The sequence below is a fragment of the Anguilla anguilla genome, chromosome 9 (assembly GCF_013347855.1).
Source record: "Anguilla anguilla isolate fAngAng1 chromosome 9, fAngAng1.pri, whole genome shotgun sequence".
Classification (NCBI taxonomy): domain Eukaryota; kingdom Metazoa; phylum Chordata; class Actinopteri; order Anguilliformes; family Anguillidae; genus Anguilla; species Anguilla anguilla.
The window spans coordinates 29,953,602-29,981,573 of NC_049209.1; the positions used below are offsets into that span (position 1 = coordinate 29,953,602).

The 27,972-nt window shown below is 44.1% G+C and overlaps 1 protein-coding gene across 1 annotated transcript in view; it reads left to right on the top strand.

Annotated features, from left to right (window-relative positions):
* Positions 1–21,990: 21,990 nt before the first annotated feature.
* Positions 21,991–27,972, top strand: part of trpc5a (transient receptor potential cation channel, subfamily C, member 5a) — a 61,464-nt gene continuing 55,482 nt past the window's right edge. The window contains exon 1 of the mRNA XM_035431879.1: positions 21,991–22,519. The gene's annotated coding sequence lies outside the window, so the exon portion shown is untranslated. The remainder of the gene's footprint in view (positions 22,520–27,972) is intronic.

Sequence of the window (27,972 nt, forward strand, 5' to 3'; positions counted from 1 at the left end):
ACCAATAAAACTCCCATCTGAGCCATGCACAATAAGGTAATTGGTATTCTGCTGTTGCATCATTTCCAGTTTCTATTCCAGATTTGTGGTCCTGGAGATGGACATCAAATGCTATGCTGGCACAGCTCAGGGAGTTGATAAGGATTTAGGGGCTCATGTAAATCATTAACATACAAAAGCCTTGTTTATTTTATCCACTGGTTTAAAAATAGAGAAAATAAGAATACATAAAACATATAAGATTAGCTATAAATTAATAGCAAAGACTAGCTCAGCAGATGCACAGCACAGTCAAAACAATACATCACCAATGCATCAGAACATTCAGAGAAGTTGCAGTGAAACTGACAACATAATATAACCTCTCCAAAAGAAGCCATATTACAGCAAGTGCACAGATTCATTGAGCCTGTTATGGTCATTGGCCCCCAAGCTAGTCTGCACACTTGACAAAAAAACCTCCTCCTTTCACTTTTTTCAGACTTTTCCTCAATCACAAATTATTCACACAAGAAAACAGCACTGCAATGGCTGGGAGCAATTTGTACAAAGGCTAAATATTACACTGAAAGCAAAATGATATGTGCCCTTTCCAACCAGCTTTGTTGATGTGCCTCAGAATTATGTGCCTCAGCCACAATGCAGCACCAGGGGACCAACTCCAGTTCTGAGGCCTGTGCCTTGATCAAGGCCAATGGTAGTAATATGCCTAACCTGACATGCATGTCTTGCAGTGTGGGAGGTACCCAGAGTACACCCACATTACATTACATTACATTTATTTGGCAGACACTTTTATCCAAAGCAACATACAAAAGTGCATGTCATGGTCGTGGACAACTACAAAACACAGGTTCAATAAGATACAATACTTATTTCGTACAGCTATTTCTATCCAAGAACACAGTTTAGTTCACACAGTGAACACTATTCTGACCTAACCTCTGCCAAGCCACACAAACATGGGGAGAACATGCAAACTTCAGAGAGGATCTGGCCAGCTGGGACTCAAACCCAGAACCTCCTTTACGTGAGGCAGCCATGCTAACCACTGCATCACCATGCCCATGTAAGCCTTAGTTTAGACCTTTCCACTCTAAAACCTTTGAGCAAATTGTATCTAATCAACTGAGCTGCTGCCTGACTCAAAATAACCTATTTGACCCTAATCAGTCTCACTCACTGGAGATGACTCACCTCTCTAATGGAAGCATTCAACTCTGCAAGCAGCATTCGTGTCCTCTGTCGTGATTTGATTTCTTTGTTTGCTACAGCTGGTCAGCAGGTCCTTTTAGCAACCTTTGCAAAAACGATAATTTCAGAGAAAGTCCAAAAAAGGTTTTCACCATACTTTTCTGAATAATTTGGTGGTCTAGCAGAAATCTGGCTGAAAGACCCATAGAATTACCACAGGGGTCCCCCAGGGATCTGTTCTTGGGCAGTTATTGTTACTCTGTTCTAGGGTCGACCGATTATCTGTCCGGCCGGTAATCGGCTTCGATATTCGTCATTTTTCATATTATCGGTATCGGCAGGCCGATAAAATTTTTTTTTTTTAAGTCCCCTTTTGTAATGCCCCTCAATCGCCCGCCCGCAACACTCTTCTCTGTGAGCGTGTGAGAGAAGCAGCATGGAGTTATTTACCTTCACTCAAGCGGCATAACTTTTACCTTCACTCAAGTGGCATAACTTTTCAAGGAGTGGTGACTGGTGAGCTGAAAATTGGTGTGGCGCAAAACTTTCCTTTAAACTAATCATTGATCTCAAACTGTTTAAATTAATTTTCAGTGATTAACAAGCATGCAAACATCTGACTAATCAGGAAAGTGACACACAGCTTCTTCGCATTGTGTTAGGGAGATTAAATGATAAATGCGATTTAGAAAAATCAGTTTTAATCGCGAAGCAGTGGCGGAAACTTCCCCTGATTTTCCTTGAGTATCAATACAATTAATCCACAAAATAGGCTACTCAGTGCTATCATATATAGCCAGCTCTCCCCAAATAGGCACCTCAGCATCAAAGCTTACCTCAAAGATATTTTTAGTTGGATGATCAGTTGGTATCTCAGATTCAGTCTTGCTAATCTGAGCAACTCTGTCTACCAGCTAGATCCTGGTCCTGCCAGGATCTCTGTATTAACCTTGCTAACACAATGGAGTTATCCCAGAACTTGGCATAGTTTTGGATAACAAGCACCCCAAAGGAAACCATGTTACTTTCAAGAAGCGCACAAATTCTTTGAGGCTGTCATGATCATTCACTGAGAACAACAGCATGTTATCCAGTTATCCAGTCATCCAACAGTGATTTGATTGTTCAGCCATTCATTCATTCTCTACTGTATCCACAATATCTGGCTGTTTCGTACTACAGTACATATTCTACTCACCTCATTAATTAAATGACTAAATATAAATATAACACACATTTTAGGAATGGGGAGGTGGGTTTCCCAACTACCTGGCAGGCAGCCAGTGACAGAATTTCAATAGTAACAAAATAAGCTCCTTACAGAAAGATCAGATTATACAAAACCGACCCTATACCAAATCAGATAACCCAAATAACCATACTTGTGAGTGCATCAAAAATATAATACAGTTTTTGTACTTGATGCGTTTGATGTGGCTTCACTTCTAGAATGTGTAAGTCCTAAAAAGCAGAACATGCCGGTTGGAACATTAGTAAAATTTTGACATTCGTCTGTGATTGTTCCCCTGACCTTTGGAAGACGGCGTGCTCATGAGAGCAATGTGTTTGTGAGACTGCATGTTCATGAGTCATAGTGATAAATATCCTGGAAGCCGCAGCTCTGCTTGATGTTTACAGAAGACAGAGGTTATGCCTTTCAGTCTCAAGTGGGACCTTTGTGTTTCGGCATTAAGCATGGTACTTAACCACGACTGCACCTGTGAAACCCCGCCGCCATAATCGCTTTATGGAGCAGAAAAAAGGTTTTAAAACTCTTTTAATAATTAAAACTGTGAATATTTAAAGTGACCGGGGATCAAGCCGTCTGCACGCACGATAAATAAGTGATGTAATAAGAGGATAAAAGGACACAAGGCACGTGACACGAGACACAGCCACTGAATATGCAGAATCACGTTTGTGGGGAACGCTCCTGCTACCACTGCACATGTCAGCCTGACAGGAAGCTTCTGCTCTGGCTGTGCCTTACCTGTGCTTTGCTTGCGTCATGTCACTTGTGCCTGCTGTAGGCTCTGTGCAGGCCAGTGCAGCAGTGTCACACTCACCTTCTCGCACCCTCTCTCACTCAATCACAGCCATCAGATTATATACCTGTGTCACAAAACAGCTCTATCGCTGGACCTCTCTCACTGACTAACTGTCACAACATCACTCTCTATTTCAATATTTCTGCTATGTCTTTCATGAAACCACCGTCACAACATCACTGCCACATCATCGATCACAGTACAAGAACCTTGCATGCGTTCCAGGCCGAGTAATTACAATGTCTTAATTCCATAAGACCCTCAATGTCACAATCTTTGATAAGAGAAAAAGACTGAGTTTTTCCCCCTCATATGTGTCTTTGACATGTGTCGGAAGCATGTTTTTGCCTGTAGGTGAACTTTGTGGAGGGACATGTCCCTGTCTGTTGGTGTGTGGAGAGGTGTGTTCTGACTGTAGGTGTGTGGAGAGGTGTCTTCTTTGTGTAGGTGTGTGGGAGGTGTGTTTTGTCTGTAGGTGTGTAGAGAGGTGTGTTCTGACTGTAGGTGTGTGGAGAGGTGTGTTCTGACTGTAGGTGTGTGGAGAGGTGTCTTCTTTGTGTAGGTGTGTGGGAGGTGTGTTTTGTCTGTAGGTGTGTAGAGAGGTGTGTTCTGACTGTAGGTGTGTGGAGAGGTGTGTTTTGTTTGTAGGTGTGTGGAGAGGTGTGTTCTGTCTGTAGATGTGTGGAGAGGTGTGTTCTGACTGTGGGTGTGTGGAGAGGTGTGTTTTGTCTGTAGGTGTGTGGAGAGGTGTCTTCTTTGTGTAGGTGTGTGGAGAGGTGTGTTCTGACTGTAGGTGTGTGGAGAGGTGTCTGTGTAGGTGTGTGGAGCGATGTGTTCTGTCTGTAGGTGTGTGGAGAGGTGTATTCTGACTGTAGGTGTGTAGAGAGGTGTCTTCTTTGTGTAGGTGTGTGGAGAGGTGTCTTCTTTGTGCAGGTGTGAGGAGAGGTGTGCTCTGTCTGTAGGTGTGTGGAGAGGTGTCTTCTTTGTGTAGGTGTGTGGGAGGTGTGTTTTGTCTGTAGGTGTGTAGAGAGGTGTGTTCTGACTGTAGGTGTGTGGAGAGGTGTGTTTTGTTTGTAGGTGTGTGGAGAGGTGTGTTCTGTCTGTAGATGTGTGGAGAGGTGTGTTCTGACTGTGGGTGTGTGGAGAGGTGTGTTTTGTCTGTAGGTGTGTGGAGAGGTGTCTTCTTTGTGTAGGTGTGTGGAGAGGTGTGTTCTGACTGTAGGTGTGTGGAGAGGTGTCTGTGTAGGTGTGTGGAGCGATGTGTTCTGTCTGTAGGTGTGTGGAGAGGTGTATTCTGACTGTAGGTGTGTAGAGAGGTGTCTTCTTTGTGTAGGTGTGTGGAGAGGTGTGTTTTGTCTGTAGGTGTGTGGAGAGGTGTGTTCTGACTAGGTGTGTGGAGGGATGTCTTCTTTGTGTAGGTGTGTGGAGAGGTGTCTTCTTTGGGAAGGTGTGTGGAGAGGTGTTTTCTTTGTGTAAGTGTGTGGAGAGGTGTGCTCTGTCTGTAGGTGTGTGGAGAGGTGTGTTCTGACTGCAGGTGTGTGGAGAGATGTCTTCTTTGTGTAGGTGTGTAGAGAAGTGTCTTCTTTGTGTAGGTGTGTGGTGAGGTGTATTCTGACTGTAGGTGTGTGGAGAGGTGTGTTCTGTCTGTAGGTGTGTGGAGAGGTGTGTTCTGTCTATAGGTATGTGAAGAGGTGTGTTCCTGCCTGTAGTGGAGGCATGTTCAGAGACAAACAGGGTAATGAGGATCACACTGTGCCAGCAGCGTCAGTGATCCTGTTCTCTCCACTTTCAAGGGACCAAGGGACAGTGATGGGTTGGGGTGGGGAATGGGGGTGGGGGTGAAATTGGGATGGAAAATCCTGCTACGGAAATGTGTTCCCTTTCACTTTTTATATCCCTTTGTCTCTTGCTCACCCCAGAGACATAAATCTTGTATGATTCTGAGTCTGTTGCGGGAAGAGAAAGGTGACATTGTACACAAACATATAACTGCCAGGCCATTCTGAATGAAGCCACTCTGGGGGAGAAGAGGGAAGGGCAGGGATATAAGGGCAACACACAACCTTCTGGAAGGATCTATCTGTTTGGGAAAGAGCTGGGATATCTGAAAAAACTGTCTTCTTCATTCTTCCTTCCTTGCTTCAAATGTCACTTCAGATCGCTGAAATGAGAATGAAGGAAGGTAGATCGGACACTACTTCAGAGTATTTGGGCGGGGTCAAGAGAGAGGGACGGGTGTCTCCTCTGCTCACAGAATCTCAAGGCCTGTGCAATGGCAATCGCAGCCTTGTCTGCTGAAAATTATTCAGATGCCTGCTCAGTGACGTCATTTCATTCTGGACTGAAATTCCTTCTCTAGAGACCAGTGGCATCACAGTGCCTGTCTGAGAGCATGAGTTCAAGTGGGAAAACACATAAATAAAATCCTGCAGCCTTGACCTTTAGATGCAACATACAAAAACCTGCAGCCCTCACATGCAGATGTATAAAAACCTAAATTCCGCCCCCCGCCCCCCCCCCCCCCCCCCCCCAGTACCCAGTTCAGGATGATGTCATGTACCACCCTGCTTCTTTTGGGGCTCTGGCTGTCAGCAGTTGCCACAGTTTAAACATTTATGTTTATTGTATCTTAGCTTTTGTTTAGAAAATGTCCTAACCACACATTATTACCGTAGTTTAGCTGAAACATCTCTGTGATTTAAAAAAAAAAACGTATGTTAAGTTTTTGAATGAAACAAATGGTACAATTTGCTGTATAAAATATTGCCATTTCATTCATGATAATATGCAAGCACGAGTGACGCATTCCTTACAACACTACCGGATATGTGTTACTCCAGGAGGCTGAAAGGGAGAGAGAAACAGAGTGAGAGTCAGACAGTGAGAGCAGCCCGATTCAACAGCCTGACAGAAGTCAGCATAGAGAGGAGCTAGGTAATTTTAATGATTCACCTGCTTGAAACTCCCTACCAAAAATGACTCAGACATTTCAGGACAGGTGGTTCGGGCAGTTCAAGTGGCTTCATTTCCGCCTATCATTGAAGGAGGTGCTGCTTTTTTTATTGTGCTAAATATTTTGGAGTCCTCTTTAGTCACCCCTAGCTTTTCTAAAGAATGGCTCCCGCACCAGAAAAAAACTGCACTTGAGAAGCTATCCGGATATGAACGAAGTGGCTGTCACAAGCAGTAATAGAAACTCATCTGCAGGAGGCATGAGCTGTCGGTGTTCAGCTAGCTTCTCGATAGCAAAACCAGCCGACTGTGAGGCAGAGATAATCTGTGGAAGATTGCAGCTGATGTTGTGGTCTGCTTTTTCTTGAAGAGAACTTCCATAGAGGAATTTATTGGCCTTCAGTGGGGACCTGTTTCATGAAGCAGGATTACTGAGTTAGCTGGATAACTGCACCGAGCAAAGCCCGGAACCCTCCCAAATCTGGAACATGGACTTTAAGTAAAAAGAACTGTTCCGGGTTTTGCTCAGCGCAGTTATCCAGCTAACTCGGTAATCCTGCTTCATTAAATACCCCCCAGGTTTCATTCACTACTCAAGAAAAAGGCCAAAGTAGATCAAAGGTTCTTCTGAACATAGCACAAGCCTGTCTGAAGAAAAAGTGACAACTGGCAGTACTGTATGTTCTCTGTGGCCCATTGATTCTGATCACCTAAGCAGCCTGTTCAACCTCTCCAGTCATCTGAGACAGAGCCAGCTGCTGGCATAAACACTATACAGCTGTTTATGGCCACAACCATCCCTGGGCCACACATTTCAAAAAAATTTTAATTACATTTTTATGTGATTTAGTGATTTATGTCGAAATACTTTGTGGTGACAGCAGTCTTGTTCAAGGCCACCAAAACCCTAGGGCTGGCTATGAGCAGAAATTCACTGAGGTTGGTACATGAGTTGGGTGCATTATTCAGTCAATCAGGAAACTTGAGATGGCAGAGTACGGACAGCACACCTGACTGAAACCTCTCTGCCCCACTAGGTCCGTGTCAGGTTCTTTCATGCTTCTGCAAGAGTGTACGTTGGTGGGCTTGAGTAGGCTCGGCGCACCCATTCAGAATGCTGTGCCCCACCAGAAATATATCTGTTCTTTTTCATGTAAAACTCCCCAGTCCATAATCACAACACTACCCTGTGCCTCCCCGTTCCACAATCTGATCCCCCCCCGGCGCATGATCACTATCCCCCCACCTCCCTTTCCCTGGTCCACGATCCCTATGCCCCCCTTCCCAAAGCAGATATTAAAAAATATCAGATTTATAGGAAAAGATACATAAAGGGTTTACAATATCAAAGTAGTGGTGAAATATGTTGTGTAGGTGCTGACTCTCAAGCTGTATACAAGTTCCCCTTGTGCGGTTAGGCGTCTATTTCCTTGCTAAGGCAAAAAGCTTGGTGGATATGACCAGCAGCCTCAATGACTGTGTAGTACTAGCACATTGGCCTCTGGGATAAGCTTTCCTGGAGGACTCAGCAGTGCCTCTGTGGTTTATTCAGGAGCAGCATTTTGCCAGACAGGCCAGAGAGAGGACGTGGGCCTACATCACCCACGATTATTGGGTCAGTGGGGGAGGAGGGAGCTTTGTACAGCTACCCTCCACTGCACCAGCCACATTCACAAGCTCAGCAAAACAGCTGCCGGAGGCTGGAGCTGATACTGAGCGGTTCCAGCAGGTACTGATTGGCACTGCAATCTCTGTCACTTGAGGAGGGTGGTGTTGTGTCTTTCTCAAAAATGGCTGCCATAACTGAATATTGTGGCTTAGGAAGTTCCTGCTAGATAAGCCTTGGGCGTTCTTTGCCTTTTCTGTAATGGCACACAGTTCAGATTTGACACAAGGCTCCCCCACATGGGTAACCTCCTGGTGTAATGTGTGATCACACCCAGACCTGGATAAAGGGGATGGAGCCCTGAAGAGGTTATGCCTAGACGTGAGTAAGACTCAAGAACATCGGCAAAAAACATGGCATCCTCTAACTCTGGGAAGTCACGGGCCTGAGAAGGCTTAGTGTTAAGGGGCTGGTGAGGTACCAGCACCGAGCTTCTCAGGAATAGACCTGAGTGCTGCAGACATGCCTGTCGCCTGTGCATTACCCTCATTTTCTGACACCTGGGTCACTGAGCACTTACGAGGTAAAGCAGAGGCTGACCCCTGAGGCAGGAGGCTGTTGGTGTATGAGACCGCTGACAGGGATGGGAAGCAGCTGGTGCCAGAAGCACATTTAACTCTTTGAAGAGTAAGTATTTTAGAATGTTTTTTTTTCTTCAAAATTCTAAGTCAGCGTGCTGGAACTCCATTGCTTTCAGTTACCAGCAGTGATTGTTACATCAGCATTAGAATGTTCAGTTAAGAAGATTCTAATTCTCCAGTGAGCTTGTGGAAATTGGAAGTTAGCACAAGTATCACACAAATTATCCGCTGTAAGTAATTCCTTTACAAGTTGGGGCCTTAGGCACAACACGTAAAGAAGGTGTTTACTGTCTGGAGGCAGCTTGGTTCGACAGTGTTGGTACAGGTGACAAGAAGATGTTCTTTAAAAAGGGTGCACAACCAGGCAGACAGTAAACAATTACAGTTCAATATTTCAACAACCAGGTGATGCAAAGGGGTCAACTTGTATACAGGCTCTTATACCATAAGTCTTGGTTGTTTAAAAATGTATTCTCCTTCATTCACAAGGTCAGAGACACAATATGCTGAGTTAAGCTCAGTTTATTGAGTAAGATGCCATGTAGGAAAAACCATATTGGTGCATTATTTTTTATTTCACGTTTCTGAGTGCACTGTGATGCTGTATGTACTGTGCTAAGCACAGATCAAAGAGTTCCAAGGATTCTGATGCAAAAGTGTGCCGCACAGGGAATTAAGAGCTGATTTCAGAGGAATCATGGAGAAATGCAGGAACTTGCTCAGGGTCCGTGTAAACAGCCAGTCAGTGGCAGCTCAATGCACACACACACACCATAGCTCAGAATCTAGGGAATAGAATGGTATGTAAAAGATTGGGCACCCCTGGTCAAATTGAATATTTTCTCGAATCTGTGAAAAGAAGTCAACACAACCTCTGCAGTGTACAAACTTAAATGTGGCTTATGTCTGCAAATTTTAATGCACAGTCATGCAAAATACAATTTATTTGCTGTTTTTAACAGTCAAAAGCAGTAAACAGAGCAGTAAATAAAGGTACCCTTCCAGTCAATCCATTAATACTTAGAACATGATTGGCTTGTTGCAGTAGGCCTTACATTAAGCCAGGTGAAGACAATTCCAGAGCTTAATAAATACTCTGGCCCTTCTACCCTCTCAATATGTTGTGCTTACTCTCAGGGATGGATCTAGAAATTATTTGTGGAGGGAAAAATGTGTGAAAGTGTGCACACACACCTCTAGGCCCCCCGTGGACCTGTTATTGCCTGTTTTACCCCGTTAGCTTTGCCTAAATTGACTCTTGTAAAGTGGGGGAAGGCTACAAGATATCTAAATGCTTCCAGATTGGAATTTCCACTTTTCCAGAGAGATCAACAAAAATGTAAATCTTTAATGGCCACAGCCATTAACGGTACATTTGAAGAAAAGAACACCTTGCCAACTATTAAGCATGAAGATGGATCCATTATGCTTTGGGGTTGTGTGGCAGCCAGTGGCACAGGAAATATTGTGTGGGTAGAAGGAAAAATGGATTTAACTAAATCTCGCCAAATCCTAGAAGCTAATGTCCCAGTCTCTGTGAAAAGAGGTTGGATATTTTAACAGGACAATGGTCCAAAACATAATCAACCGTGAACCATTTAAAGGAATGATAAATTAAGGTTTTGGAATGGCCTTCTCAGTCCCCAGACTTGAATATTATTGAAAATTTGTGGGGAGATCTCAAACATGCAGTACATGCAAGATTTAAGGATATTACAGAGCTAGAAGGGTTATGCAAGGAAGAGTGAGGAAACATTCCTAAAGCAAAAATAGAAAGACTTTTAACTGCTACAAGAAACTGTCATTTTTTGCCAAAGGATGTATTACTGACTCAACGACAGGGTCCCCAAACTTGTATTTGCTGCTCTATTTTTTAAACCTTTTGAATACAGCAAATAAAAAGTAATTGTCATTACTTAAAGTTAATATTTACAGCAATGTGTCATGTTTAAGTTTGTTCCCTGTGGAGGTTGTGCTAACTTCTTTTCACACAAAAAAACATGCAATTTGACCAGAGGTGCTTAAACATTTGTAGACCACTGTATGTTCATGGTATGAACAGAAGGGAAGGTTGTGCCTTTGAACATCCGGTGAACCTCACACACGCACCACTAATAATGAAACCATTAGACAGGCAGACTTTGTACCTACTGTGGCTAATGATGAGAGAATGTGGTCAAATTTATCAGTGAATGAAAGTGAAGTTGGTCCCTAGCAAAACACAGAACACAGCTAAATAACAGCACAGTATACAGTTTTACCTGGCTTCTCCCCCTTATGGTAGCTCATGCTAGGGGCGGGCTCCAGGCCTGGGATGAATTTGATGGACAGTTGCCTAACCAATCCAGTCATCCATCATGGGATATCCCAACTCCCTGGCAGTCCATTCAGAAATGAAAAGCAGTCACATTTCCACAAGTGACCGTTTTTTGGCTCTTATATATATATAACGGATATAAAATTGCCCCCTACTGGTATTAATGCATTTGCGCTCAAAACTCCAATTTGCCCTTTGTCATTATTGATAGCAAAACATGCATACCACAAGCCAAGATGTAAAAAAAGATTGCATTTACACTGACATCATATTCTCGAGCCCTAGTTGGCAAGCATGTGTGTCTATTCTGAGACTGGTATGATGTGATGTGCAGGGTTAAGGAAAGAAGACAAACGTTGTGCATGTCTAAGGTGTGTTTACTGCAGAAAGTTACAAGAAGGTGTATTTTATACTGTTGAATAAAAAATATACCAAAAATAATGAAATGAAGCAACATTTGGACATGTCATGATTGCATTATTTGTTTATTTATAATTTTTGCATTATTAAAGACCTTTTACTATCGCATTGCAATGTAGACCAATTAACTCTGTCCTATGTTGAAAATGGTGGAAGATGGTAAAATTTTGGTGATTAGGTTATTAGCCCATCTATTAGCCTATGCTAAGGAAATGTATGGCATACATAATTATCCTTGATAATACAGGTGAAATTCAGGCAGAAAGAGACTGTACATTAGCCTAATCGCATTTCCTATATGATGTTTGCTGTCATAAATAGAGCGTAAGCAGGGGTCACCTGTGTAGATTAATAAAGGAATTTTTAAAATTAACTTGTCAACATCTCTTTTGGGATTATAAAACCTGGTAGGCTAAACCCATAGGTGGTCCACTTTTAAAATCTTTCCCATATGTAAAATCATTATATAGTATAGATAATACAGATACAGAGTACAGTAACTACAAAAACTATTTGGGAGTGTATTTAGTATTAGGAATGTATTACTCTCTTCCTTTTATTATAAGAATACTATGATTGGCTGTATCTCAGCTAACCTTAATCAGAGTTTGTCCATTAACATTGTCCAGTGTTGATACATTTGCATTGAGTAGGCTACTTTGTCAATTTGCCAATTTGTGCTGTTTACAACTGTAGTAGAGCAATTTATTGTAGTGGACCCAAATAATGTTATGTCATATCAATCACACTTCATCTGCAGGGATAAAATTTGATAGGTTGTGTGAGAGGCTATTTTAATCTGTCAGATGATGCTGAAAAGTTTAGGAGATTGCTAATGTAAGCGCTGTTGAAAATTGAGACAAACGAATGCTTTATTTGGTTCAGAAATACCTTTCTCTATATCATAGTGCTGTTTGCGATCTTTGAATTTTTCAGTTTTTTTCCTGCGTACATATGTGCATTGTTGTCAGTCTCACCAGTGTGAATAAAACATTCATCGTCCTTGGGGAAGGGGGATGGGCATTGACGTTACATTTTCTGCATGCCACTGCTCTGTGTCCTCCTCATTGTAAATGTGACTTGGCATGTGATCCAGCACACTAGAGGTGCCAAACAACTGGCGGGCCACAGTGTCTGCGGGTATTTGTGGTTTCGTTGAAATCAACAGCTAATTAAGGTGTGTGGATTCTTACTCCAGTCAATGACTTGCATGAATCACTAGTTTTGAAACATATGGAAAACCTTCAGACCATACAATCCTCCAGACCTGGATTCTGAAACCCATGAAGTCCACAACTGGGCAAGTCTGTTAAGTGCAACAATTACGCTTCCTGCTTCAGAATTGATGATCCCGATAGGCTTCTATTTGCCTTGCTTCCTCAACATATTAAATGCTCGGACCATTTCCAGCAGACCCACTAGGGTCATGGACACACTCGTGATGGTTCTGCTAGCTAGCTATCTGGAATAAATTTCGATTTACATTACAAACTAGCTATCTCTGTGTTATTGTCTGTATAGATGAATAAAGTAAGGTATTCGTCAAGCTAATTGGCCAAAGGACACTATTAAGATCACTCTGGACAAACAAATCGTATTTATACAGTATTTGTGGCTAGAGATTGATGATTATTGATGCAGGTAGTTTGCCTCCCTGGTAAACAGGAAGATATTGTTTCACAGGAAGGCAAACTCACTTTCACATGGGAGGTCCAAGGTCACTGTAATGGTCATCTTGATATGTATTCTTTTGTTAGCATTTCAGAATAGAAAAACAGAGGAAAACATGCCCTATAGTGATGACATACTGATTTGTGGAGCTAGTCTGTTTGTTTTAATGGACTTTTATGGTGTGCATTCCTATTTGTATCATATTACAAATGAGCTGGTGCCATTCTTTTTGTAGCATATATATATATTTTTTTTTTGTTGCCATTTTTCTCCAATTTTCTCCCCAATTAGTTGTAATACCAATTCCCCGTGTGTATCACGATCCTGGTCGATGCACATTCCTCTGTCGGTCTGGGGAGGGTGTAGACTACCACATGCCTCCTCTGATACATGTGGAGTCGCCAGGCGCTTCTTTTCGCCTGACAGCCAGGAGTTTCACTGGGAGAACATAACGCGTCCGGAGGTTCACGCTATCTCCCCCAGATCCCCTCCCTGCCGAACAGGTGCCCCAACCAACCAGTAGGAGTCGCTAATGCAGCGATCAGGACTCATACCCTCACCGGCTTCCCACCCGCGAACACTTGCCAATTGTGTTCGTAGGAACGTCTGACCAAGCCGGAAGTACCGCTGCCGGGGATTGAACCCGGGTCTCTGTGGTGGTAAGCGAGTGCTTATACCTTATACCTCTACACTACCCAGATGACCTTTTGTAGCATATTTTAACTCAAGACGCTTAAGATGCTGTCAATTCAACACATAATCAGTATCAGTAAATATCTTTGCCCAGTTTGTCAAGATAACTGCAGTAAATGAAAAGATTTATTTGCTTTTTGCTAATTATATTACTCATGCATAGGAAACTATTTTGAGAAAAGCAGGTAACCGACGAGTGTATCTGGGCTGCATGGCCTGTTATGTCAGTTATCCTATGTGGTTTTGTGTGACATTCACTTTTAAAAGCTAAAGAAATTGGAGTAATCCATTCAGGACCCTGCATGTTTGAGTATTGTATTTTGTGAAACTGTGAAATTCTTGAGTGATGAGATTGTGCAGGCATTTCAGAGTTCTTTTTTTAATTTTGAAAAACATGTCCAAAATGTTAAAAATTGTGGGTTAGAAAATATTTTTAAAATCAAACCTCATTTTCAGCAGCAACATGATTGATTTGTTAATAAGCCCTACTCCATGCCGGGAGAATGATTCATCCATGTAAGTGGATAATAATATGTCATTTTAACTACTTTTGACTCCCAGTTTTTGTATTCTCACAATTCTTCTCACATAGGATTTAGGGGGGCGGCATGGTGGTGCAGTGGGTAGCACTGTCGCCTCACCGTAAGAATGGCCTGGGTTCGAGTCCCGGCCTGGGCCTTTCTGTTTGCATGCTCTCCATGTTCGTGTGGGTTTCCTCCGTGTGCTCACACAGTTCAAAGACATGCAGGAAGGCTAATTGGAGACTCTAAATCAATGATGTGAATGGTGTGTGTGCCCTGCAATAGATTGGTGGCCCATCCAGGGTGTATTTCTGCCCCCAATGCAGGCTCCAGGACCCCCCTGCAACCCTGACCAGGACAAGCAGGTATAGATAATAGATGGATGGATAATAGGGCTTTGGGCCAGTATGGCCTGCATGTGTTAGGGTCTACCAGCATCTGGGAATGTTGTTGGACAGGCCTGGCATTATCACACTATTGTACCTGCGTTTCTCCTACATTGTGAGTTGCTCTGAAAAAATGAAATTCAAGAGGAATATGACATCACACTTCCATGGGAAAGTTCATTAGCTCACCCCTTTTTTGATGGAAATGAAAAACACCGCCTCGGGTGTTGTTCCAGAATATTCTATAATTGCAGAGTCCAGACCTGGTGGCTGACAATTCCACGCCTGCATCATCCTCTTCATACCACCGGGCAACTGCTTGTGTTCTGTTGACGGGGCTTCATCATCTTGAAAGACACCCTGCTCAGCTGGAAACAAACATACATGTGAAGATGACCGCTCATTACCATTAAGTAACGAGCTACTGACATCAACCTTGTCTTCTAAAAGTACTAGTGAACCCATACCATGCTAGAAAAATTCACCTCACACCCTTACTGAACCACCAGAGCTATTAAATGTTGGGTTTCTATTTTTTGCTTTCTGCCTCTAGGTCCCATTGCTGCAGACTTCTTGGCCACTTTTTCTTCTGCAGTCCAGTTGAGTGGGATAATTACCATGCTGTAAGACTGCAGTCATCTGATTGGCCAAAGGAGGCACATTTGTGCAAGATTGCAGGGGTTACCCAGCCATTTAAATCCCTCTCCCTGGGTGATACTACAGCCAATTGCGTGTGCTCTCCTATGGACCCCCAGTCCCAGTCAGCACTGCTGCAGTCAGGAGTCCGTTCTGTACTCCTCACTTCATCGCACGGAAGTTCCTGCTCTGCTAAACTTGGCATCTGACTCCTGTCCTCTGAGTCTGAAAAGCAAAAGTCATTTGTGGCTGACTGCACACATTGTGGAGGACAAGCGTGCCAAGCTGCTCTCTCATTGAAAACGGGATGATCCTACAAATGCAATGTGGCATTGCAAATTTGGGAACAGTGGAAATAGAAATATGTTTAAAAAGATATGCAGCAAATATTAGACTGAAAATCAGTAAAACTGCAGGTGTACATATAGATGCCCCCAGGAACAAGGCTGCACCCCCTGCAATGTTATCATATAAAATTCTGTATGAAAATTAATACTCCAATTAATACTTCAACATATGTCTCCTTTGAGATCCTGAAGCTCCAAGATCCCTGTCACTTTGAATTAGACTAAAATGTGTAGACTTCTCTCTGGGTCCCTGGGCACAAACCATTTAATCATGATTTTCAGAGTTTTTGAAGGGTTAGTTTGGCACCATGGTGTTGTAGGGCGATGTTCCCCCACATAGATCTGACTTTTACCTCATGGTTCTCTCCCCAATCTCTCACTGTCGTTCCCTCACTCATTTTCTCACTCTGCCTCTTTCTCTCTTTAAATGCATTAATCTTCATCATGGCAGGAGCTAGGCTGGGCTGTAGGCCCTCCTTAGCGCTGCACTGCTCGTTCCAGGTTAGCTCAGGGTGACGGTCTGCCAGCTCACGCGTGGACAGGCGTTTGTTAACGTACTTAATTAGAGGAGAGAGATAAGCATCTCTACGGCGGCGACGGCGGAGCTCTCTGACTGTCCACCGCAGGAACGGCGGCGGCCCGAGACGGCGGATCCTCCGCCGCGGCCGCGCAGGTCGGCGCGGCCTTCCCCGGTCACCGCGGCGATGTCGGCGGCAGCGCGGCTTTTCCACCGCTAGGGATGACGAGGCCTCGACGTTTTCCAGAAGTCTCCATTACTAAAATGAGGTGCCGTTCTCCAGGCGAGAGCTTGCGGTACCTTGTGTTCCGGACGCACTGGACATAAATTCATGAAGCTTTAATTTACAGTCACCTTCCTTTGCTCCTGCCCGTGGCACACTAAGGGGGAAAACAGAGCGTAGGATTATGAATGCCTCAGTTAGTATGCATTCATCCAGCAAGAGTGCAAAAGAATTAGCCTTTAATATTTAAACAGTAGACATTCATTTACCTTAAACCCCACTAGATTGTGGAATCATACAAACAGAATAAAATTATTAAGATTATAATGCGTTGGTAATTTCAGCTTTCAAATTAGTTGATTCGTTTATCTATATTAATACATAATCCTGAAGTTCCCCTTGGGAAAAAAAAGTAATTCTATTCTATTCTATAAGGTTGGAATCAGCTTGTAATGAATAACATTTTATAGGCGCACGCAGTTTTTTGTCCTATAAAAGGTGTGAAAATTTTACTAGGAAAGGCATCAAAAGGAACCTTTGCTTTGATTGATATCACAAATATACAGCAGCTCTGTTTTTGTAGCAAGAAAGGTCATAAAAGTAAGAGATGGAATGAGGAAGAGCCATCACATGAAGATTGAAGGAGAGCAGAAGGAGGGATGAGGGAGGAGCTAGGTTTCTTCATCACACACAGACACACACACACATATTCTGAGAGGTGTTTCTAAAGTGTTACGGTAATAACACATACGTGTGAAAGACTACTTCCCAGCACTGTTTTACTGTATAAATACAATTCTACTCCAAGGCACTATATTTTTGTTTACAAATTTCTGTAGTCCTCAGCATTATATGGCTCAATAAATATTACTCAGCCCCCAAGCACTGTAATTCTGCATACATATTTCAGTAGTCCTAACGCTATACTATTGTATAAATTAGGGCTGTATCCATTTACATATTAATACATATTAAGTCCCATTAATCAAATAATGTTTCAGTTGCCAAATAATTTTTAATAAAAAATGATCAGTCGTTTTAGTTTTTTAAATTACATTTTTCTACACTTTAAATAATGCAGTCAGCGTTATCTGGGAAATAGGAAATGGCGCAAAATCAATAGCATCCGGGTCATTAAACCTGCTAGCGTCATGCTGGTCGTTGGCTGAACAAATGGAGGGACACCAACCCCTCAGGGGATTTTACACTAACCCTTTTTTTAATAAGTTAGATGCAGAAGGAAGCCAGACCATAGAAAAGTACATCGTCTGAATTGTAAACAGAGGTTTTCATATAAGGGCCAAGTATGGCAAGTTTATTGTATGACCTGCAAGTGAAGTATCCTTTCATAGCTACGGTTAGTAGCCAGCTAAACAAAAAAGGTGATGGGCAACCCTCCAACGGCCTGTCTGACTCAGCTGGAGTGGTGACACGTAACGTTAAGCAAACAGCGCTGTTTTAAGTCAGGAGCACTGAGTGCATTGGAACACAAAGTACCAGCCATCTCAGCTGCAGTCAGGTTGCCACCGAATGAGAAGCCGATTACCCAATTCGAGGACAACAGGTTAGAAGCAGTCCTGCAGCTCACATTAGATTCCAGTGAATATGAATATTAATATTTGATTAACAGGTAGAAAGTTTGCCAATTCATCTCCTGGCTAATTCAACAAATGGAAAAAAATGAGTTGGTTGACAGCACTAATATAAATATTTGTGTTCTTCCAGGCATTATATTACAACAAATATGACTGTATTCCCAGTGCTACGGGACTGTAGCGTTTTACAATTGATGCCTCTCATTCACCCATTCACACACACACTCACACGCCAATGGAGAAAGTCTGCAAGGTACCAATCAGCTCATTGGGAGCAGTTAGGGATTAGGTGTTTTGCTCAGGGACAATTCAACACGCCCAGGGCGGGACTGGCAACCCTCCGACTGCCAGACAACCGCTCTTACCTTCTAAGCTATGTCGCCCCATTAACCTGTGTATTTTAAATGCAGTGTCCCCTGTGCAGATATGTCTGAAGGAGTGTCATTCTGCATATATGTATAAAGGTATAGAACAGAGAGAGACACAGTCTTCCCCCCCCACACATGTTCCCATGGGGCAGGATCAGGAACATCTGTCTTAGTAATCACCTCCTCCCCCTCCCTAAAATGGACCAAAGTGCTCTTGCGGGAGCCCCCACAAATCAATACCCAGCCCCCTGTAATGGAAATAAACACTGGCAAAAACATCCCAGCTCCCCTCCTCCCCATAAGTCCCCAACCTGTCCCTCTCTGGCTAACTACACGTTTTCAAACGCACTGCACTCCCTCTGACCAGCAATACTGCTAACACCTCTACACTGCCTAACACCGCTACACTGCCTAACACTCTCTACACTGCCTAATACCGCTACACTGCCTAACACACTCTACACTGCCTAACACCGCTACACTGCCTAACACTCTCTACACTGTCTAACACCCTCTACACTGCCTAACACTCTTTACATGGCCTAACACCCTCTGCACTGTCTAACACCCTTTACACTGCCTAACGCCCTCTGTACTGCCTATCACCCGCTACACTGCCTAACACTCTCTACACTGCCTGACACTCTCTTTGCTGTCTAACACCCTCTACACTGCCTAACACTCTCTACACTGCCTAACACCCTCTACACTGCCTAACACTCTCTACACTGTCAAACACTCTTTACACTGCCTAACACCATCTACACTGCCTGACACTCTCTACGCTGTCTAACACCCTCTACACTGCCTAACACTCTCCACACTGTCTAACACTCTCTACGCTGTCTAACAATCTCTACACTGCCTAACACCCTCTACACTGCCTAACACTCTCTACACTGTCAAACACTCTTTACACTGCCTAACACTGCCTAACACTATTTATAGTGCTTAACACCCTGTACACTGTGTAACTGCCTAACCCCTTCTACACTGCCTAACACCCTCTACACTGCCTAACATGCTCTTCACTACCTAACACCTAATCTAATCTACCACACAGTCTCACACATATTACACTGTCATATCTCTGAACTTCATGTCCAGTGTAAAACACTTTGCAACAACCTTATTCAAAATTGAGCTGCACAAAATATAGATTGAATTAGAGGCTCAGACAGATGGGAGAATGTGACGAACCAAATAAAACAAGAACAAATGCTTTGGCATAAAAAAACACAATGCAGCATATTTCAGTTATGTCATGCTACGAACTAAAAAAACTGCTTTGTCCAGAGGAAGCAGATGGGTGCAGAAGAAGAAGAAGAATAAGAAAAGGAAGAAGAGATTTGAACCTCATTGTGCAAGGATGCAGATTTGTCTGAGTACTTACCCTGGCCCCTGCAGGGGGAGGGGTGGAACTATTGATTAGCTCCACAGATAAATTCATTTAATTAATCCCGTTCCGTGGCTCTTATCCTTTCCAGGGGTTTCTGTGGTTACGAAGACTCTGGTTCGCCCGGGGCTGGACAGCTGACAGCAGGAGAGTGGAGGGCAATTCTCAGAGGCAGAATCAGTCAGGAAAGAGAGAGATCGACACAGGAAGACAGGACCCTAGCAACAGTTACTACTGCAGCCATTTGAGCAGAACAATTCTGTTTAACCCAATACAGAGTTTACACGTGACATGTCTCAAGAACACCTCAGTAAGTGCTGTGAGTATTGATAAATCTCACCAGGATTATGGTTGGATTATAATGATTTCCATGAATCCTCTATTCCACATTAATACTATGCAGGCATAAATCTAGTACACTAATACATACAAATACCTTTGTGCATGCTTAGTAAATACATTTTATTGTGCTATTTTGCATTACGCAGTTGTTGGCTAAAACATCAGCCCCCGAGAAATATAGCTGTAGATGTTACAAGCATCCCTTACTCCCATTAAGACTGTTCCAGTTTTAGCCAATTCGTGATTGTCTTCACTGCAATATTTTCAGTATCCGAATGTTTCACAGAAACTAGCTCACATGCATGCTCTTGCTCTCTCTCTGTCTCTCTCTCTCTCTTTCAGAAAGTGGACAGACAGCACATTGGTGTCTCTCCCTGTGGCTCCCGTCAGTGCCCTCCAGCTGCAGCTCGATATTTTTCATATTCATGTTCTAAACCTGCTCAGAGAGAGAGCAAATGCAACTCCTCCAAAATAAGCAAGCAGAGAGAGAGAAAGACAGAGAGAGGGGGAGAGAGAAGAGAGCTAGAGAGAGAAAGGGAGAGAGAGAGCCAGAGAGAAAGAGAGAGAGAGGTAGAAGAGGGAGCCAGAGAGAGAGAGCGCGAGATAGAAGAGAGAGAGAAAGGGAGAGAGAGAGCGAGAGAGTTTGATATTACCATATTCATAAGCCCCTCCAAACCCGTGTGCTGAGTCCGTGCAGCAGTCTGTCTCAGCGAGTGTGAGTGTAAAAAGCTTATTGTCGCAGTACTGTATGTGCGGGGACTCAGAGCCTGCCTGCACTCTCCTCTTTTCCCCGTTGTTTTATTTCACTCTGCTTATTCTTTTCTTCTCCTCTTAGCTGTCCGTAGCGTCTCGCTTCTTCATCGTGTAAAATTTTGTTCTTGATCTTTCTGTTTATTACGGTAAACCAGGCAGGCACTGATTGTTAAAGTTATTATGAAATGGAGAAGTACTTATTTGGTCTTGTTTTTACACTGTCCCCTTTGTATTTATTCATTTGATGTGGAACAAAGCCATGATAAATAAATAAATAAATAAATAAATAAATAAATATACCACATGACGCACTTACGGAACATTAATTTAATTTTAAACAGAGCAATAAATAAGTGTATCTCGCTCCATTTTGTGTTGGGAGAATGACTACAAAAAGGCCTTCATTGCAGCCAAGACCTTAATTACTTAATTGATTCAATTACTGAATGGATTCAGCCGTCCTGCATCCTATGGAGAGGGTGGAGACTGGGGACCTGCTGGACTGTAGCTGTTGAGGATCCATAGGGGCTGCAGGAATCAAGTGTGTGCGCGGCAGAGAGGTTGGAGCGCTAGCAGATTACTATGCAGTCTTTGGTTTGGTCACATGGGTCTGAACCAGGGACCAGTGAAGGAACGTTCTGGAGTGAGTCTCAGGAGATGGTCTGTTGCACGTCATGGGGTCCCCTGATGCAGCTTGTGGGGTTCCTTTCACAATGTGCTATCATTTTAACACTGTAAACATCACTGTGTTGATGACACACCGGTCTCACACCAATGCATGTCTTCTGGGACACTGAATCAGAGCCTCAAACTGCACCTTTACTCCCGGTCCTGGTACACCACAGCTAATATACCACTCTATCTCTCACAGCTAATATACCACTCTATCATTCACAACTAATATACCACTCTATCTCTCACAGCTAATATACCACTCTATCTCTCACAGCTAATATACCACTCTATCATTCACAACGAATATACCACTCTATCTCTCACAGCTAATATACCACTCTATCTCTCCCATCCCTAAAAGACTCTGTCTCTCTATTCCCACAGTATGCTTATGGGGGAGGGGGCTGGAATCTTTTTGTGTATCTTTACCATATATGGTAAAAGGCAGAAGGAGCAGTACAGGTGAGGGCATGAGGAGCTTTGATGAATTGTGACTGTGGAGAGGAGATCACAGAGAAACACACAAATCCAGCAGGATCAGGAAGGGTTAGGTAAGAGGGAGACAAGCCGACCGCAAGAGCAGCACAACAACCTGACGCTAGAGCCGACAGGAGGGGGGGAGGGCGTGAGGGAGGGAGGGAGGGAGGGAGGGAGAGAGGGGCGACAGGGAAGGGAGGAGGGAAGAGGGGGAGAGGGAACACGGAGAACGTTGTTTCAGTAGAGAGCAACAGTGCATAGCAGGAGACACTGCCGCCACGGTGACCGCGCTCCAACCGATACCTTGACAACCGCACCGAGCGCACGCCGCAGAACTCCGAGCGCTCCCCCCCACCCCACCCCACGCCGCGCAGCGCCGAGGATGGGTGAATGAGCTGCGCCAGACGGAGGGAGAGAACGCAGGAGCACCTCGCTCTGTCAGCCTCGCCGCCGCCGCCGCCGCCGTCGCCGTACCCTCTCCGGCTCTGAGCGTGTCCTTCCCGCGCGCGGCCGACTGGCGCCAGGACCGCCGGGGTTGGGGTGCGAGGAAGAGGAGGAGAGAGGCGCTGTGGAGATGCTGTGGGTGCAGACGGGGTCTCCCTGCGCAGCCCTGCGTGTGTGCCCGCCTCCCCGCATCTCCACGCCGATCCCCCGTTTCCTCAGGAACCATGAGGACCCCAGCCTGAGCTCTGCGGAGCGCACCGCACACCCCCGAACCCAGAATGTAGAAACGCACCACAGGTAAGAGTCTGCTTTATCGTCCTTCTCTCCGGCTGTGGAGATCTTCACTCTCAGAGCTGGGAAAAACATCTTGGTGCGCAAGATAGATTATTTAATTTTCTCCTCTCTCTCTCTCTCTCTCTCTCTCTCACTCCGTCTCTCACCCTCTCTTTCTCTCTGCGGGACTGTTTGTCCACACTAAATGTTAAATATGTTGTTTGTTGGAGGCATATTGGCATTGTTTTATGAAACACATTAATAATGCAAGATTTCTGAGGGGGTTAAGGAGGGAGTGGGGGTCTGACAGGAATTTGTAATTATGTTGCATTATCTGTGGAATTTTCCATCGTATTTACAAAAAGAAAAAGGTAATGATTACATGAATCAATCAGCACATTTTAGAAAGCGCTAAATGAAACTATGCCTTTGATTTGTGGCTGAGGCTGGAGGAGACTGCCCGTTCCTTCGGTGGCTAAACGTGTCGGTGCGCGAGGGCTCGATGTTGGGGTGCCCTGAGTCGGTGGCGTATCATGCACCCCATCTCCTCACCGCGGTTCCCCCCTCCAGCTCATCAGTGATAGAGGCACTGTAGCCTCAGGTTATTAACACTCTAATTAATCTCCCCTGGCACCGCTCCAGAAAAGACCAGAGCGAAGGAGGTATTCCGGTAAATATCCCCATAAATCACTCACCCTTTATTCTCTACAGTCTGTTCAATACATTTATTCATTAATGGAGAAAACACCAAATGCAAAAAGCAAAGGCGCAATCGCAGGCCTGGTTTATAGGTACCTAATTCTGTGTATTGAAACAATCGGTACGGATTAATGAGTTATATTAAAAGGAATGGTAAAAACATTTCTTATTTTACACTGAGGGAAATGAGCAAGATTCATCATGTTTGATGATACAGTGGAAATAATCCTGTGGATATAACAAAAATGTCCACTGTGATTGTTTTTTCCTTAAATATTCAGTTGTAGTCTCTCAAAGCCCAGTTTTTGTGAAGGAAAGGTTTGAAATTTGTAGGATATGTGCATGATCTCTGCAGTTCTGTGGTGGATATGAAAGTAAATTAATTACATACAGCAATGAAAACAGAAATCCATTGACAAACATATTAAATATGCATTAATAACAAGCTTGTTGCTAATTAATATTTAATATGTTTTCAATGCATTTCCGTTTTTGTTTTATGTTGTTGGTTCTTCGCTGACTGTGATTTTTTTCATTATAAGGGGTTCTGGCACAATGCTTCTGGGCATTTTCGATGGAGTGTATTCTGAGCTAATTTGGCTTCTGATTCGGTGTGTTTGTTTGGCTGTGGTGTTGTGGGGATGGGGATCCTGCGTGTGTGTGTGCATGTTGGGGGGGCTTGTGATATTGTGTGTGTGTGTTGGGGGGGGTTGTGTTATTGTGTGTGTGTGTGTGTTGAGGGGGAGGTTGTGATATTGTGTGTGTGTGTGTTGGGGGGGTTGTGTTATTGTGTGTGTGTGTGTGTGTGTTGAGGGGGAGGTTGTGATATTGTGTGAAAGGTGATGATAGTATTTGTGATTGTGATGTTTTTTAGATGGTGGCTGTGTTGGCTGGTGTTGGGTGGATGGGAGTCGTGTGGATTGTAAACAGCAGCAATGTGTGGGAATGCACTTAAAATCTGCTTCATGCTTTCAGTTATACTGTACTATTAGTGCCTGGCTACACGCAAGAGAATACACACAAACACACACACACACACACAAACACACACACACATACGCACACGTGCACACACACAAACACACAAACTTGCAAGCATATAAACATACACACACACACACACACACACACGCACACACAAAAACAAATACATACACACACACACGCATACACACAAAAATACATGCAAACACACAAACATATGAACATACAAACACACACACACAAAAACAAGTATACACACAAACACACACATTTTAATACTTTTATTCATTTCCATTTACTAAAGTAAAATCAAAGGGCAGTAGAGACACACAATGCAGCACATAACGATGACATGGAAACGTGCAGGTTCATTAGGGGTGAATATGGCAGCTGCCTATTATTGCTGACATGGAACAGTATCTTGCCAGCTGCTTTGCCAGCAGTTTTGGCATTCCAGCCAATTGCAGACCTCTCACCACTAATCTGTGGTCATTGCCAAGGCCGCCAAATATAAATACTAAAAATCTACATCCATAGCCAAGGTGTTCAAGGGCTGACACCAGAATCTGATCCTTCAGTCCCTCAGTGAGGAAGGCCTCTTCTAGACTGGAGTCAAAAGTACAGCCCACCTGTACTTCGCCCTGTTTCTTCATCAACAACAACACCTGGAGTATTGGCAGACACATTGTAGTATCAGTATCATTACTGCAAAGGTTGAACATGAGAGGAATGACATGGGAATGCTTGTATATTCTCACACACACAAACGCAGACACACACACACAAACACATGCGCGCACACACACACACACTGACACAAACAAACACACATACACACACACAAACATACACACACAGACACAAGCAAACACACACATGCACACAAACATACACACAGACACAAACAAACACGCGTGCGCACAAATACACGCACACACACAAACGCACAACCATACACATACAGACACACACACAAACATATGCACACAGACAGGCACACACAGACGTACACACACACGCACACACATACACGCACACATACACACACACAAACACACACACTATTATGCTAATATTGATGTTTCACTCTGCAGTGAGGAGGAACATTAGACCGTGTGGTTCCTCTCTGAACTGACAAACAAACACGCAAAGCTAAGCATTCCCAGCTGTGACCTGTTCCAAAAGACTGCTCATGTTAATGTGACCGAGCGTGAGTTGGGAGGTGGGGCAGGGGGCCGGGGCCACAGCTGTGCTTTCCTGTCTCAGGTGTGTTTTAACCTCACCTTCGTTCTCACGCCTTGTCTCTGAGGTGCTGTTCAAGTGCTGTCCAAACGCAAAATTGCACTGTCCTTTTAGCTACATTTCATGTCTGAAGTATTTGAGCGAAATTGGAATGCTCTTAAGCTTGTCCTTGATTTTCTTTTCACTTTAAACACATATCTTTTGTGACCTGGTGAAACCAGAGAGCGACTCTGAATTACACCTGTTTCTGAGATTAACACTCTGTTTTGCCATATCAAATGAAATGACATTAAAAATAAAATTTATTATGGTAATGACAAAACTGTTCTTATGGAGATACACCTGTATTACAACCTTACATTACAACCTTGCTGCCTATATGTACAATAATGCAAGTCAATGCAGCCTTACGTTGGCTTGCATTGCTGTACATGCAGGCAGCAGACGTCAGATTGGAACACAGCCATTGTGTATTCATGCACCACCAGGACATTCACTAAAACCCATTAGGTTCAGCTAACTGGGGCAGGAGTGACATTGGGACAGTGGAGCAAACTCATGGCGCGCTCTAGAAAAGGGCCATACCCAGAATAAGGCTACAACAAGGTGGTACAGGTCTGTCCAGTGCACATTTGATGGTGGGAGAGGAGTGTGTTTGTGTTGTACCAAACCTCCCCCCCCCACCCCCCACCCCCACCCCCCTTTACCCTGAGGAAACTAAATTAGGCCCAGGCCAGGCTCCTTCTAATGATCATTTCAAATGGATGCAAATTTGTTGTCTCTGAACAATTGGGTTAATGAGACAATGTCATTCAGGCCCCGCTCCACCACATCCCCCCATCCTCCCGTAACTAACGTACAGTGCCTGAGTCTTAGTCATTCCACACAGGAATAGCGTTTTCTGAAGAGACCAACTGTGGGAGGGATGTGCCTGCAGGTAAACCACACAGGTGAGCAGAACAGAGCTATATGTAGGTAAATCACACTGGTGAGCAGCACAGAGCTATATGTTGGTAAACGGCACAGATGAGCTGGACAGAGCCATATATAGGTAAATCGCACAGGTGAGCAGGAGAGAAGCGTACGTGGGTAAAGCCCACATCAGAGATTGAGCTGCAACTTGTGTGTTGTTCATCAAATGACGCACTGAGTATTGCGTGTGACAGGAGCAGACAGTGGGGGACATGTGATATTGTTGCTTAATTACACACGCGTGCTGTGCCTGGAGTATCGCACTCTCTCTCTCTCTCTCTCTCTCTCTCTCTCTCTCGCCCACCCTCTGAGGCGTTATGACGGGGTAATATCTTTGTGAGGACGTGAGGCAGACCGTGAAAACGTGCGGAGAGGATGAGGTGTTTATAACATTTCCGCGTGTTGTGTGCAATCCCGTAGAGCACCGCAGAGGTAATTATCTTGCCTCACACAAGCAGAGCAGAGCGTAAACAAAACGCAAGAGGAGAGCGGGTGCCACTCACGGCTCGTACCCTCGGTCTCTGACAGTCAGCCCCTCTGGGCAGCGAGGTGGAGTTTCACACTCACACAGCAAGATAGGGGGAGGACAGATGGACAGCTAGGGGGTGGAACCCCCCCGATACCAACACTGCCTAATGAGCAAACCGCCACCCCCCCCCCCCACTCATATACAAGCGCATATGTCCGCACACACACACACACACACACACACACATGCATCAAACCTGAGTCAAATAATTATTGGAAATATTTTAACACTTCAGACCCCTGTGGCGATTAATGAAAAATGTGGGTTTCCCCAATTTTCAGAACAAAATTCTTCTTTCATACATTTTTGTTGGAAATACCTTTCTTTGAAAATTTTAATATTTAAACACACAAATCTGTATGTATGTGCGACAAGTTTACCAGCAGGCCCATTTACCTGTGAGTCTAATTTAACTGTAGGCCTGTTTACCTGTGCATCCAGTTTACCTGCAGGCCTGTTTCTCCTTGAGTCCAGTTTATTTTCAGGCCTGTTTACCCATGAGTCCAGTTTAACTGCAGGCCTGTCTATTTGTGAGTCTAATTTAACTGTAGGCCTGTTTACCTGTGCATCCAGTTTACCCGCAGGTCTGTTTCTCCTTGAGTCCAGTTTATTTTCAGGCCTGTTTACCCATGAGTCCAATTTAATTGCAGGCCTGTCTATCTGTGAGTCTAATTTAACTGTAGGCCTGTTTACCTGTGCATCCAGTTTACCTGCAGGCCTGTTTCTCCTTGAGTCCAGTTTATTTTCAGGCCTGTTTACCCATGAGTCCAGTTTAATTGCAGGCCTGTCTATCTGTGAGTCTAATTTAACTGTAGGCCTGTTTACCTGTGCATCCAGTTTACCCGCAGGCCTGTTTACTTGTGAGTCCAGTTTACCTGCACACTTGTTTACCTGTGAGTCCAGTTTACCTGCAGGCCTGTTTACCTGTGAGTCCAGTTTACCTGTAGGCCTGTTTACCTGTGAGTCCAGTTTTATATCGCTATAATACACTGAGACATATAGGGACTGTGGCACTGAATGACACTAAAAGTGTCCAGTATGGCAGTGAGGG